Here is a 14,859-nt window from a genome sequence, read left to right on the forward strand (position 1 = left end):
AGCCACTCTAAAACTGCAAGAGATTTAGCTTATCACATTTTATATTTGTAAAATGAAGATCATGATACCTACCTGTTTCAGGATTGTTCTGAGGATTAAGCTAGGCTCATAGGCATTGGTGTGTAATGGAAAGAGCATGGGTTTTGAGTGTCAGAAAGACTTACATGTAAATCCAGTTGTATCATTTAATAATTTAGTAATCTTGGTATTTCACTGGTCTGTGCCTCAGTTTCCTCACTGGTAAAATAAGAATTATAGGATTATAATATCTACCTTTAAGGCTAGGAGTAATATTGTTCCCCACACAGAACTCAAAATGGTTGAAATGGGTCAGGGTTCTATCGATTTAATCCTAATATATGTAGGTTATAGTTACTGTATAAAGCATTTGAAACAAAATCTCAAGCATAGTAGGTGCTTAATAAGTATTAGTTCTTTTCCATTTTTCAGTCCATTCTCCTAGAACAGTAAGTAGTTCTTGACCCTAACCACACATTAGAATCCCCTGAGGAACTTAAAAAACAAAAGAAAACTGGATGTCACCCTCAGAAATTTTGACTTAATTGTTCTAGAGTACTTTCCTGGCCTGTAATTTTTGAAAGCTTCTCAAGTGATTCTAATTGCAGTCAGGATTGAGAGTCACTGTTAGAATTACCTTTCTAAGGTCCAAAGAGGACCATGTTGCTTCTCTGCTTAAAAACCTTTCATGATTCCGCATTGTCTACTGAATGTAGTCCAAGCTACTGGAACTTGTGTGCCAAGCCCTGAGCAGTGATTCTTAACATCTCAAGAAGTATGACACACTCTCATAAATACCTTCAGCTTGGGTTCAACTCCCTCCACCCCTTTTACTTACCAGCTATGTGATCTTAGGTAAGTTGCTTGTCTTCTCTAAGCTTTAATTTTATCATCTTATTTCAGCGTTGCTGCTTCTAACTATGAACCTTTGTACATATTTGTCTTTCTTCTTGAAATGTCCTCCCTGGCAAAATCCTTACGGTCTTCAAAACACAGTTTATATATCCTCTCCTCTGTGAAGCTTACCCACAATGTCCCCTGCCTAACATAGTCCATTTTCTTTCTCTGATTTCTCACGCCACTTTGTAAATACCTCCATTTTAGCCCCTTTCTTATTGCATTGTAATTATTTTTCCACATCTATTCTACACTAGATTTTGAGCTTTTCGAGGGCTGGGCCTGTATCCCATTTATCTTCATATTATATTTGCCCAGCATGGAGGCTGTTTCATAGTAAGAGGTCAATAAATCTTATTGAATTAATGAAGTGAAATAAAACAGACAAATCTTTGAAACTACCAATCTTGTCAATTTAGGAAAAGACCTGTGTCTTTTGCTTGGTATTTCGTAATAAACTTTGGCTGTATGAATGAATAAAGTCAAATAGAAACTGTTGTACTTATATCATTTTTTACCTTGACAATGTCCAGCTGAGCTGACTCATTAAGGGACCATTTCCTCTTTGGAACAAAACAAAACAAAACAATTTAAAACCTCGTCAATAAAAGTGGCAAGGAATTGAATCATGGGTTTGTATAACTGGAATGTCTCCAAAATCCAGTATTGTCTGACTGGTAGACACACATGATTTCTCAACTGTAGCAAGTAAGAACACAAAGTCTGTCTAACACTACAGTGGGATCTAGTTGGGATATCTTGTTGTTATGAACAGAGTAATCACTCCATACCCTAAAAGTATGGTTTTGAGACTCTTTTTCTCCCACTCCTTATCATTCAACAAATTTTGTTATTGTTTATACAGTGTGCTTGGCTAGGGCTTAAGGATGCAGAGGAAGATTAAGCACAGTCCTTTCTCTCAAGCAGCTTAAAGTCTAATAAGGGCAGAGAGCTCTTTTAAAACAGCAAGAAAAGTCTATAGACACTGTGGTACGAGTTATAGGAGGTAAGGGAGTGGTTGCTCTATGGTGGGCTGGGTTTTGTGGCAAGTTTGGAAAAGTTTGTAGTTTGTAGTTTATCAAGCTTACATACCATTAAAAATAAGATATTGAAAAATAAAGCAAGACAGGTAAAACTATTTTAAGTAAAGGGAACAGTATCAACAAATGTAAGGAGGCATGAAAAAAGCCTGTTGTGTTTGGGGATTTATTCGTGGTTCAACAAAGTTGAAAGCAAATAATGCAGCAAGAGATGGAGCTGGGACATGGAGCTCCCATACACTTTATGGATATACCAATGGGTTTGGACTTGATCTTGTAGGCACTAAGAACCATTAAAGGATGTTAAGCAAGTGATAGAAACTGTTTTTAATTTTAAAAGATCACTCTAACAGGAAAGTGGAAGGGAGGCAAGTCTCGAGTTAGGGAAACTGGAAGAATATTGCAGAAGTAGTCTAGTGAGGAAAGAAGGCAGTAGCAAAAAGGAAAGGGAGAAGGGAACAAATCTAAAGGACATGGAGGTAAAGTTGATAAGACTCCCTTAGTGATTGAATGCGGAAAGACCGGGAAATGGAGGAACCTAAAACAACCCCCAGGTCTCAAATTTAGGTGACTAAGTGAGGATAGTTCTATTCAGGGGGATGGGAAATGTTGGAGGGCTGGATTTGTATAAGGACAACATAATAAATTTAATTTTGAGTAGGTTGAGTTTGAGATTTCTGTGGGACACCTGAGTGGAATTTCTAATGATCATTTGGAAATAGGAATTACTTTTTCCTTGTAAAGAGAGCTAGAAACTTCTAGATCACAGCTTCAGGGTCTTCATTAAAATATAAGTTGAAGAGAGGGTGATTGGCTATAAATGTTTTAAAAACCTAGCAGTCATTTACTCTTAGACAAAAATCTCACTTTCCCTGGGGCTAAGTTTTCAATTTCAAATTCTCAAGATTCACCAATACTCTAGTAATTTAGAAATCCAAATCAAGTACTTAAGAAATCCAAATTCTTATATTTTTTGTACTTTAAAAAAATTTCTTTTTGCCTTGAAGAGTCAACAGAGTACACTTTTCAGGCTTTAATGTAAATAGTAGTGTAACTACTCAAATATTCTTGTAATCAGGACAGAACACAAGGAAATATCTCCAGGACCAAAACTGACCTCATGGTGGCACTCCAGTCTTGTTAGAATAAAGAGCTCTAGAATCACCTTACTAACCTCTAAGTGGACAGTCCACTTTGAAGTAGAGTTGGCATGAACTCTAGGTCCATAGATTCCACAATTAAAGTTCCTGGGGAGAATTTATGGGGAAGATACACTTAAATGTTTTTAAACAGACCTAAGGCTGGGTCAACAATATAGGTATATAAAATGGCAGAACATCTTCATCCAAAAAAGATATTTCATCAGGGTTCAAAACTAACCAAAATAATACCTTCATTATTTATTACTAGCTACCATTTATTGTCATATACTATATGTCAAATACAGTTCCGGGTACTTTTTATATTACATGAGCTCATTGAACCCTCACAACAACCCGATGAGATTGATAATTATTTTCATTTTTCTGAGGAAGAAATTGAGGCTCAAAGACACTAAGTAGCTTGTTTTTCAAATCATATAGGTAGTAAGTAGATTGCATTTTTAACCCAATCTGTGTGATTCCAAACCTTGAGCTATTTAAACAAGGCTGCATTGCCTCATATAATTGATACCAAGATTAAAGCAGTAACAAATAAAATATGGTTTTCTTTGGGTATAGACTATTTGGCATGACATGGTTTAAATAATACCTTATTTAAGGAGATCTAGTGAGGATCCCAATTGTGAATTTGAGGCCTTCTCTTGAACCAGTGTATGTACACAGTCACAAAGTATATCTCATAAGATATTTATTAATTACAAAGAAAAAAATAGAAAATCTATGGTGGAGAAATAGCAGACACAATGTTAACAAAATAAAATATAAATGATAAAACAAATGTAGTAAAATATCAATATTTGTGCCATAGAGAGATTTTTTTCCTTTTATAGTAAAAAAACAAAAAACAAAAAACAAAACCAAAGGGCCAGGGAGGATTTGTTGACATTATTGGTCAGCATGGAGCTTATCTTTGATCTCCATCTGTGAAAGCCCAAATCCCACAAAGGTTTCCAAATAAAACATTTACCTTTCTAAGGGGTAGAGAATTATTGGTGAAACCTAGACTCTATATAAAGGAAAACTCCCAAAAGAAAGACACAAATAATAAAACTCCAGAATAATGTTATTATACTGAGCATAGACTGTAGAGGTGGGAGTTAGTTGTCCTTACTCCTACAATGTTTAATTAAGAGTGTCAAATCATATTTAGAAAGCATTTTTTAAATGCCTTACAGACTTCAAAGCCATAAAGCTTCTCTGCATCTCCGAGAGTTAATGTCAGCATTTTGTTACTCTCAGCCCAAGATAATTACTAATCTATTTTTTAAAGAATTGTTCTTTTAGTGAGAAGGAGAAGATGTCTAGAGAAGCTTTTTGTATAACGTGTCGGTGTTTGCATGATCTACAGTATAACCCTGTAGCACCAGCAGACCAACTGCCTTCACTATTCATCATGTTTTCAGTGACTTCAGATCATCAGCTCTGCTGGGAGGAAATATCTCCTCCTTAGAGATGTAAAAATATTATATCCCTGATCATTCCCACAGGCAGAATGTGATCCATTCTTATATACCAATTGTTTTTCAGATCTAAGAGATTTTCCCCCCTTATTTTTGTACATCATTACTCTCAGAGCTAAAATCTAATTAAATAAATACATGCAACATCTAATACTGCTTAGGAAGAATTTTGCTATTCAATTGCTTATAATCACCAGAACACATTTGTTAAGGTGTAATTGTGCTGCTTAAAAGACATTCAAGGTCTGGTAACTCCGCATCTAAAACAAAAACATCTATATAAACAAATAAGTAATGAACATTATCACAAAAAATACTTTAAATTTCTATATTAAAACCTTATTAAGTATCTAAAAAAAACTTCAAATGTCTACTTTTGGCCCAGTAATCCTACTTCTAAGAATTTGCCCTAAAAGAACACCTCCAATAATATGAAAATACATATGCACTATATTAATTATTGTAACGCTGTTTTTATTTGCAAAATATTAGAGACAACCTAAATGCTCATGTAAGGAGAGTGGCTGAATAAACTATGGTACAAGCACATAATAGAGCACTATACATCTGCAGAAAAAGAAAGAGAAAGATGTCTACAAATTGATATAGAACTATTTCTAGCAAAGTACAAGAGAGTATCTAAGTATGCTATCTTTTATGTAAGACAAAAAGGGAAGTGAGAAAAATACATGTGCCGGTTTTTTGTTTGTTTGTTTTGTTTTGTTTTGTTTTGTCCACAAAGGAAACAGGAAGGATAAACAAGAAACTGATGAGATTAGTTACTTATAGGAGGTGGGAGGAAAAGAAGTTGGAAGGCCGAGGAGGTGGGCACCGAGTATAGGATAGAGGGTGACATTTCCCTTAAATATTTCTTTGTGTGTGGTTCTATCTTTTGGAGCCATGTTAAGGATTCATATACTACAAAACAAAATAAAACAAAACACACAAATAAGGGAAAATCCTAAAATTAGAATACAAACAAATCGACAACATTTTCAAATGAATGATATAATCACTGAAAAACAGATGTGTATGTGTGTGGGAGGGGGAACTAACTCAACCCAAGTAACTTTAGAATACCTTTTTTTTTTTTTTACTGTATACTCTCAGACTAAAGAAAAATGAACTGCAAATGAATATTAAACTCAGTTTGTTTGGAGTTTTTACAATGGTTGGCATTTCTTTTGGTAGCAATTCTGAAACTAGTTTCTATGTATTCTAGTATAGGGTAAATAAGTGAATATATTATAGACAATGGGATTCAGTTTTCTCACTGGGAGAAGGAAACAAATATGGAAAGAGAAAAGTAGAATGAATCCTATAGTATTAGATTAGAATAATACATGATGGTATGAACTCATGATTTTTAATATAGACAGATATGGGTCCACTGAGAAAGCCCAGAAACAATGACACCTCAAGAGCAATGAGTATACCTATCACCCAGTATTGGTTTCTAAATTCTGCTTGCTACTAAAAGGAATGATGGCTCCTTAGAGAACTGGCTGATTCCAGAGCTATAGCTTGAAAAGAACAAGATGAACTTTGAACATCGTGTTAAGCTAGTAAGTTAGAAAGCATTCAAAGAATGGTGGGACATGTCAAAATGGGAGAGTCAACCATTAACAAAACAAAACCTACTGAATGGGAGACGATATTTGCAAATGATATACCCATAAGAGGTTAATATCCAAAAATATATGAATAACTCATACAGCTCAACATAAAAAAAAACCCCACAAACAATCCAATTTAAAAATGGGCAGAAGACATGAACAGCTATTTCTCCAAAGAGGGCATACACATGGGCAATAGACCCATGAAAAGATGCTCAACAACACCAATCATAAGGGAAATGCAAATCAAAAACTACAGTGAGATATCACCTCACACCTGTCAGAATGGCTATTATCAATATATCAACAAATAACAAGTTGGTGAGGATGTGAAAAAAAAGAATTCTTGTGCACTTTTGGTGGGATTGTAAATTGGTGTAACCACCATAGAAAATGTATGGAGGTTCCTCCAGAAATTCTACTAAGAAATTCTACTTTTGGTTATTTATCTGAAGAAATTGAAAACATAATTTTTAAAAGATATATGCACCTCTATGTTCATTCCAGCATTATTTATAATAGCCAAGATATAGAAGCAACCTATGGATAGACAAATGGATAGAGAAGGTGTGGTACACTTACACAATGGAATATTAGTTGGCCATAAAAAAGAACAAAATATTACTTGCCATTTGTGACGACATGGCTGGAACTAGAGGGTATTATGCTAAGTGAAATAAGTCAGACAAAGAAAAACAAATACCGTATGATTTCACTTATATCTGGAATCGAAAAAACAAAATAAACAAAACAGAAACAAACTCATAGATACAGAAAATAAACTGATGGTTGCCAGATGGGAGGAGGTTTGGGGGGCATGAGTAAAAAAGGTGAAAGGTATTAAGAAGCACAAATTGCCAGTTATTAAAAGTTATAGGGATATAAAGTACAGCATAGGAAATATAGTCAATAATATTGTAATAACTGTGTTTGGCAGATAGGTACTAGACTTATCATAGTGATCGCTTCGTAAGGTACATAAATGTATAATCACTATGTTGTACACCTGAAACTAATATAATATTGTATGTCGACTATAATTGAAAAATAAAAAGAGAATGCATGAATAAAGAAAAAATAAACAAAAAAAGTGACAAAGAGCCATACATACTGAAAGCACTCCTACTGGCCAAATCTGGAATAATTATGCATAAAAATAAATAATGATAGTGAAATATAAATAATAATAGGAATATATATCTAACCCAGTGTATAAAATGAGAATATATAGGCATATAAATAAATAAAAAGGTAAATGAATAAATATGGGAGAAGGAAAAGTGAGTTCTTACAGTAGAATGTCAACTAATAAATGTAGAAGGAATGATGGAATTAGAAAATTTAGCAATCATCAGAGTAATCATTGAATCATCAATGGATGATTAAACATGAAATTTGGATGAGATACAGGATCATTGCATTATAACAAAGTATGGGCTCACAAGATATTTATTAATTACAGAGAAAAAAATAGTAAATTTATAGTGGAGAAACCTAGCAGACACCATGTTAACAAAGTGATCAAAGTAAATGATAAAACAAATGTGATAAAGTAACAATATTTGGGAAATTTTGGTGAGAGGTATACAGGATTTTTTATCCTATTTTTACAACTTTTTTATGTCTGAAATTACATCAAAATAAAAAGTTAAAAAGAAAGATAATGAAAGTGCTCCCTAAGAGTTTGCTAAATTACAGCCAGCCAGGCAAAGGCTATAATCAACATATAGCAAGTTAATTCTGCCTGCCTCCTCAGCAGATCAGCTATAGAATAGTAACTACTTTGATTACTTAATAGTTACTATTCTAAATATTGTTGCCTAACTTTTTTGTACACATTATTTTATAAAATATCTGTCATTTATGTCACATTTGAGTTTTCTGTCTTTTAAAAGGATAGGAAGCAAAAAATTCATCTCCTAATTGTATACAAAGAGAAAATGAGACAGAAACAGTGAGTTTATCTAGCACTACACAGTAAGAAATTAGAAGGCATTACTGACTCATTTGGGTTATAAAAAATTCATGTAAAAAATCATGAATGGCATGTTAATACCTAACAGCCATAGTTCTTTTCACAGTAGGGGGATGATATCTAACAATCATTAAATAAAATCAAAAGTGCTCATTTCTTCATGATCTTGTATTAGAGTTAATGTATGTGATTTTTGCCCAAGAATTAAAGTCTCAGTTCTATTGACTTTACTGACATAGTCAAGATAATGCCAGCATATAGTACTCCATGAGTCAAGTGATCGAAATAGGTTTAACGACAGTTGGGAGGAAATGCTCACTGCTGTTTGACTCCTAAAACCGTGATAAAGGGTTTACTTTGATTAGTGCAACTTCAGCTTTTATTAATATCATGAAGAATCAAGAAAGTTTCATTTCACTTTGCTGTCATCATTTTGATGGCAATTGACCCTACAAAGCTGCGGGTCTCAGTGCATTGAGTAAAACACCTCTGAGGCGTCTTTGCAAAGTTATTCTGCAGCCCAGACTGAAATACTGTGATCATATCTTCCTTGAGGCATCTGTTACTTTAATTATGGAGAAGTTACAGAGCATCACCTTCAATAGCCAGTTAGCACCCTTTCTTTTCACTCTTCAGCTCTGAGTACCTGGGATTCTTTAAAGTAGAAATAAAGGCATTTCTTTTTCTAGGTCCTTGGGAAAAGCAGGGAAATCTAAGATAATCCCGATGGAGAAGCGATCTTTCTATAGATCTGAATACTAGCTCTATTGTTTTCAGGTGTCCCGAACAATTGTCTTCAAGACTGTGAGCCATAGTTCACAATCTAAAGTTTCTTTTAAGTATCATGATGAATTAGAGAAAAGAGGATGGGAAGGAATGTGAAAGGGTTTGTATAACAAAGAACCATAAATCATCTCTGGTACAGTGGGCCCCCCATCAGCCTGTGGGCTTGTCAGAGGAGCTAAAAATGAGAGAGAATAGGGTCCTCCAGCTTCAGGGCCACAGTAACCCCCAGACCAGGAAAGCCATTTACCCCCAACCAAATCCTTCCTGAGATATGGCTCACTTATTCATTTAGGAAAAGCCTATTATATGCAAGTCATCTATTCTAGATGCTCTTGGGGAGGAAAGGGCAAGGGAGTAGGGAAATAATATCAAGATGAGTAAGATACAGTACCTGTCTTATTATTGATTAGATACGTTTATGACAAGGACTTTGCCAGTTCTTCAGCATAAACACTGGTAAGTAATTAGAATGTTCCTCGCTTTACGAAACAGATGTATTTCTGAGCCTTACTGACATCGAAGTAAATTTCCACCAAGATAATCTCCTCTACGTTCTCTGGAAAGCTGTCCCTTTTACTCTAAATTGGAATTAGTTTCCTCCTTCTTTACATTCCTGTAGCCCTCTCTTCATGTATATACCATATACATGTGTGTGTGAATGTGTGTGAATGTGTGTGTGTGTGTGTGTGTGTACAATAACTTCTTCAGTAGGCCTTTTTGAAGCAACTCTCATAGAATGGAACATGAAAGAGCATGGACTCTGGAGCCAAAGAGGCTCAAATTAGGATCTCAGCTCCAGTACTTATCAGCGCGTGTGATCTGGGTTAGTTTCTTAACCTCTCTAAGCCTCAGATTCCTCCTCTGTAACATGGGAATAAAAATAGTTCCAATTTATTAGAACTTTGTGAGGCTTAAATGAGATAAGGTAAGTCAGCATTTAGGAAAATGAAGGACTGGTTAGTCATTCTTGTTAGGTACTTTACAGATGAGTATTTTATAGGTGAGGAAACTGAAGCTCATAAAGATTAACTTTTATGCATTATAACTTGAAGAAAGTATGGCACTGCATATAAGAACTTCGGAGTCACACATACCTCATTCACATTCCTGTTCTGCCATTTTTATGCCGTTTATTATTTATACACCCCTGAACGAATGATTTAATTTCTTAGACTTCATTTCTTTTATTAGATTTCATTTCTTTATTTGTAAAATGGAGTTGATAATTGCTAATAACATCTACCTCACTGCTAATTATGAGGATTAAATGAGATGATGTTGTAAAGCGCTTGGCACATGGAATGCACTCAGAACATCGGAAGACACTATTATTACCAAAAGCCACCCAGTTGACAAGTTGCAGGACCTGTATTTAAATGCTGTGGGTCTGACTTGGAAGCTCCTGCCCTTTTCTAATAAATTCACCACCATCTCCCTTGCACTGTGAGCTAGAATTCTAAAAAATTAGAGGATACAATCAACAATAGGAAGGCTTCTTTCAAGTCCAATAACATTAGCTTATATTAGTCTTTTGATGATTGCTTTACAGATTTTCACAAATATGTACTCACATACCCACAGTCTTGAGCTAGCCTTTCCCTTCTCAATCAACAGAATATGTATATATTTTCCAACCACATAGAGAAATAGCCAACATCTTAAAGGAACATACTACTGCCTTTGCCCACATGGACTTTTCAAAACATAAGATTTTGGAAGAAATCATCATCCCAGAGAAAATGTTACAGAGACTTTCTTGCAGTGAAGAATAGGATTAAAACTCAAGTTTGTGGAGTGAAACCCAAGTAAAAAGGAAAAGCGAGAGGTTGCCTTCGTCTTCCCAGCAAGCCCTGCTCCTCCCCATCCCCAGGAGGGGAGAGAGACCTGTGGTAGGGTCAAGGAGTGGTGACCAGGTTAGCAACAAGGGCAATGGAGGAAAGAGACAAAAGAACAGAAAGTGGAAGCGGCTGGCTGAATGTTTGAGCATGTTTCTTTGCTGAAAGAGAATGGGCAGGGACGACAACTCAAACTGAGAGAGAGGATGGTGGAGGGGGACGAGGACAGCTAATGGATGGGGTGGCCCAGCAGGGGTCAGAGGTCATGAGGGTGTTCAGTGAACTAATTGGCCACTTTGTGCATATTCACTTTCTGCTGCTAGCCTACAGCTGGGCCTGGAGAAAAAGTCCTGGGATTGAAGCTGGCTTTATTTATTTATACCCTGAAATTTGAGGTTAACTGGCGAAAGGCAACTGAAACTGAAAAGTGAAACAAGAACTTTCTTTTCTTCTCTTGGAACAACTGACCAGGGACAGCCTTCTGCAAAGAAAATGCTAAAGATTCTACTTTATTCATTCATTTATTCATTCATGCATTTCATCATCATCATCATCATCATCATCATCTTCATCATCTCTCTGTGTTAATTGGATACCTTAGGAAATGTTATACCCTGGGCACATTCCAGATGGGAAAGGATTATAGACACCTTTAGCTTGGAACATAGAGATTATCAGAGTCAGGCCTGGGACTTTGGGGTCATCTAGTCCATCTGTATTGTTTCATACTACAGAAAATGAAGAAAACGATTTGCTCAAACTCACGGAGAATAGCAGAAGAGGGAGCAGAACTCATGTCTTCAAACTCCCAGTTCAGAGATTTTTTCCATTACACTCTTCTCAGAAACATATTAACTTTGAAAACTTGTGCAGACTGGTGTGGTTAACAGCACAGCCTCTGGTTCAGACAGCCTGTGCTAGAATGAGGGCTGCCAGCTCTGGGGCCTTAAGATAGTTACTTAATCTTTCAAAGCAACAATTTGCTTATCTGTAGAAACATAGGATTGTTATGCAGATCAAATGAGATAAATGCATGTAAAGTGAGCATATGCTTCAATAAATTTTAACTGTAGTTGTTACTGCTGCTATTACTCCAGAGTCCAATATAGACTGTGCTTATGATGATAAACATGTAACACAATGAATACCAGCTCTGTCCTTCCCTATAATCTTCATGGGCAACCCATTCCAAGAAGAAAACACTCACTTCCTCCTCAGTTAAGAGACCTGTGAGGACAGAGGGGGAAATGTTGAAGTCCTGTCTGGACTTTCTAGAGACAGAGCTGTCCATGTTTGGAATGAGCAAAGGGCTTAGAACAGTGCCAGGCACATCATTAGCACTCGGGAAAGGTTAGTTGTTGTTGTTTGTTATTGTTACCAGGAAAGAGGGAGCGGTTTGTCATTGCAGAGGTTCAAGCATAAGACTGGCTTACCCTTTTTTCAGGAGTAAGGAAGATTCATGGATTGAATGGAGGTGGACCAAGATGAGGTCTAAGTTCTGTGAATTTTCATTTTAACTTTTGTGTAGCTGAATAGAACCAATTTGCCTTGTTCTCCCCAGCGTTCTTTGTGCATTTTTCTCTTAGATTTTTGGTCTTTTTCTTATTGATTTGTTAGAATTCCTTGTATCATCTGGAATATACTCTTTGTTAGTAATATTCAATGTAAAGTTTGTCTTTCACTCTGTAGCTTGACTTTTAGCTTTGCAGTGTTTTATTCCATCTCAATATAATTAATATATTAAGTATATTAAATGTCCATGTTAAAATAGTCAAATTTATGCTTTACAGTATTGCACTTTGGGGTCTTACCTATGAAATCCTGCCTTATTCTAATGACACAAAACTACTCTCCAATACTTTCTTCTACGAGCTTTAAAAATTAAAAACAAATTTATTCCAGAAATTTAAGCTGCTCTTTATATATAGTGTGACATAAGAAGCTAATTTTAGTGTCCAATATTGATAATCAATTCTTCTAGCACCATTTATTGAATTATCCATCCTATCACAGTGATCTATGATGTCATTGCTATAATATACCAAGTTATTATATGCATAGGTCTATTTCTGAGCTCTCTATTCCATTCCATTAGAGCTATTTTTCTCCCTGTGTGTCAAAATTACACCATTTGAATTACTATAGCCTTATTAAAATTTTTCACATGTAGTAAAGCAAATGCCTCCTCCTTCTTCAAAATTGTCTTAATTATTCTTGGCTCTTTTCTATAGTATTTTAAGGTTATCTTGTAAGTGTTCTGTACACAGCTACAGCCAAATTGGGGTTTTTATTTTATCGTATTGAATTTATAGAGTAATTTGGGATTTAAAAATAATATGGGGGTATCTCCATCTATGAACGTGGTATATTGCTTCATTTATTTAAGCCTTTTGTCTGTCAATAAAGTTTTATAAGTTTCTAAGTTTGCATCATGCTCCTTTTATTAGATCCATTGTTAATACTTTTTAATTTTTGTGGATATGGTTACGGGAACTCCTAAAAATTATATTTCCTGATTAATTAGCTTTTGCAGAGGTATAGAAATGCATTTGATTTTTTTTTGTATGCTAATCTGAATTTGGCAAACTTGTGCAATTCTTTTAATAGTTCTGATAATTTGTCTATAAATTCTCTTGGATTCTCTATCAAGACAATAGTATTGTCAACAAATAGCAGTGATTTTATTTTTTCCCTTTCCAATCCTTTCACTTTTTATTTCCTTTCTTGCTATACTGCATTGGCTGAGATAGCCAGTAAAATGTTGAATGAAAATGGTGAGCTGATAGCTGTTATTTAAAGGAACATGCCACCTTAGCGTGGTATGTCACCAGAATGATTATCTAGAGCTATGCCGTGCCTGCTACATTGGTATCAGCAATATGAACATGCCTTTGGTGTTTGAGAATAGGTATTTTTATTCTCATTTAATTGCTGAAGAAACAGAAACTCAAAGAGTTAAGTAACTTGCTTAAGGCCACACAGTTATTAAGTAGGAGATTCAAACCAAAACTTCTAATTTCCAGTTGAATGCTATTTTCATGATTACAAACTTCCTTCTAGATATCTATCTGTGCTAATGTGTTACCTTTCTCATGTAACATATTGTATCTTTAAAGAGATATTCCAGAACAACAACAAAAAAATGCCTTTGCCCAATTAAATGACTCTAATCATGAGAGTTTTAGGCAAATATACTGTTTGGCCAGAATAGAAGAAAGCCTGTTTATAATTTTTTTTAAAAACAGATTCATAGACACTTAGGCAACTCGTATCCAACCCCTTATTTAATGTAGATACCCCTATACTATATCACTGAGAGATTATCCTCCAGCCTTTACCAACTGCCAGGGTAGGTTCACTTCATTGACAAAATGCTGAATAATTCTCACATGAATCCACAATCTGCCCACTGCTCCAGAGAGTAGTGTGTTTTCTCCTCTACATAACACTTCTCATGTATTTGTTCTCCTCAGATCTTCACTTTCAGACGATTCATCTCTAAGATATTTGTTACTGTCTAAATGAGATAGCTTCCAGACTTTTCACTATCCTGATTATTCTCCTCTCTAGGCTTTCTACTTGTTCAATATCCCCCTTGAAAAAGGATGCCCAGACTTTAAAGTGGGGCCTGATTGCAAATAAGATAGGTCTCTTAGGTCACACAATCTAGGCACAATTACTTCCATTGATGCAGTCTAGATTTTTGTCTTTTTAGCAACTATGACACATTGCTGACTTATGCTAAATTTAGGGTTAACTAAACCCAAATACTTTTCATTTGAACTACATTACTGAGAATGTGTTATTTGTATGTTAAAAAAGAGGGAGAAAAGCCCCGAAGGCATACATATATATATATTTCTATAATATACAAATAATATAGAAATATATACATAAATATGTATGTCTTCACTAAATTTAACCATATGTGTTCCTACTTTACAATCAGTCATCCATAAACGTGATAAAGCATGCCTTTTGTGTAGAGTGAGGTCTGGAATGTGAGGAAAAATTGTCCTGCATTGCTTAATCATTCAGACTAGAAGCCTTGGTGGCTTTTTTGGCTTTT

The sequence above is a fragment of the Pteropus alecto genome, unplaced genomic scaffold (genome assembly GCF_000325575.1).
Source record: "Pteropus alecto unplaced genomic scaffold, ASM32557v1 scaffold98, whole genome shotgun sequence".
In the NCBI taxonomy this organism is placed as follows: Eukaryota; Metazoa; Chordata; class Mammalia; order Chiroptera; family Pteropodidae; genus Pteropus; species Pteropus alecto.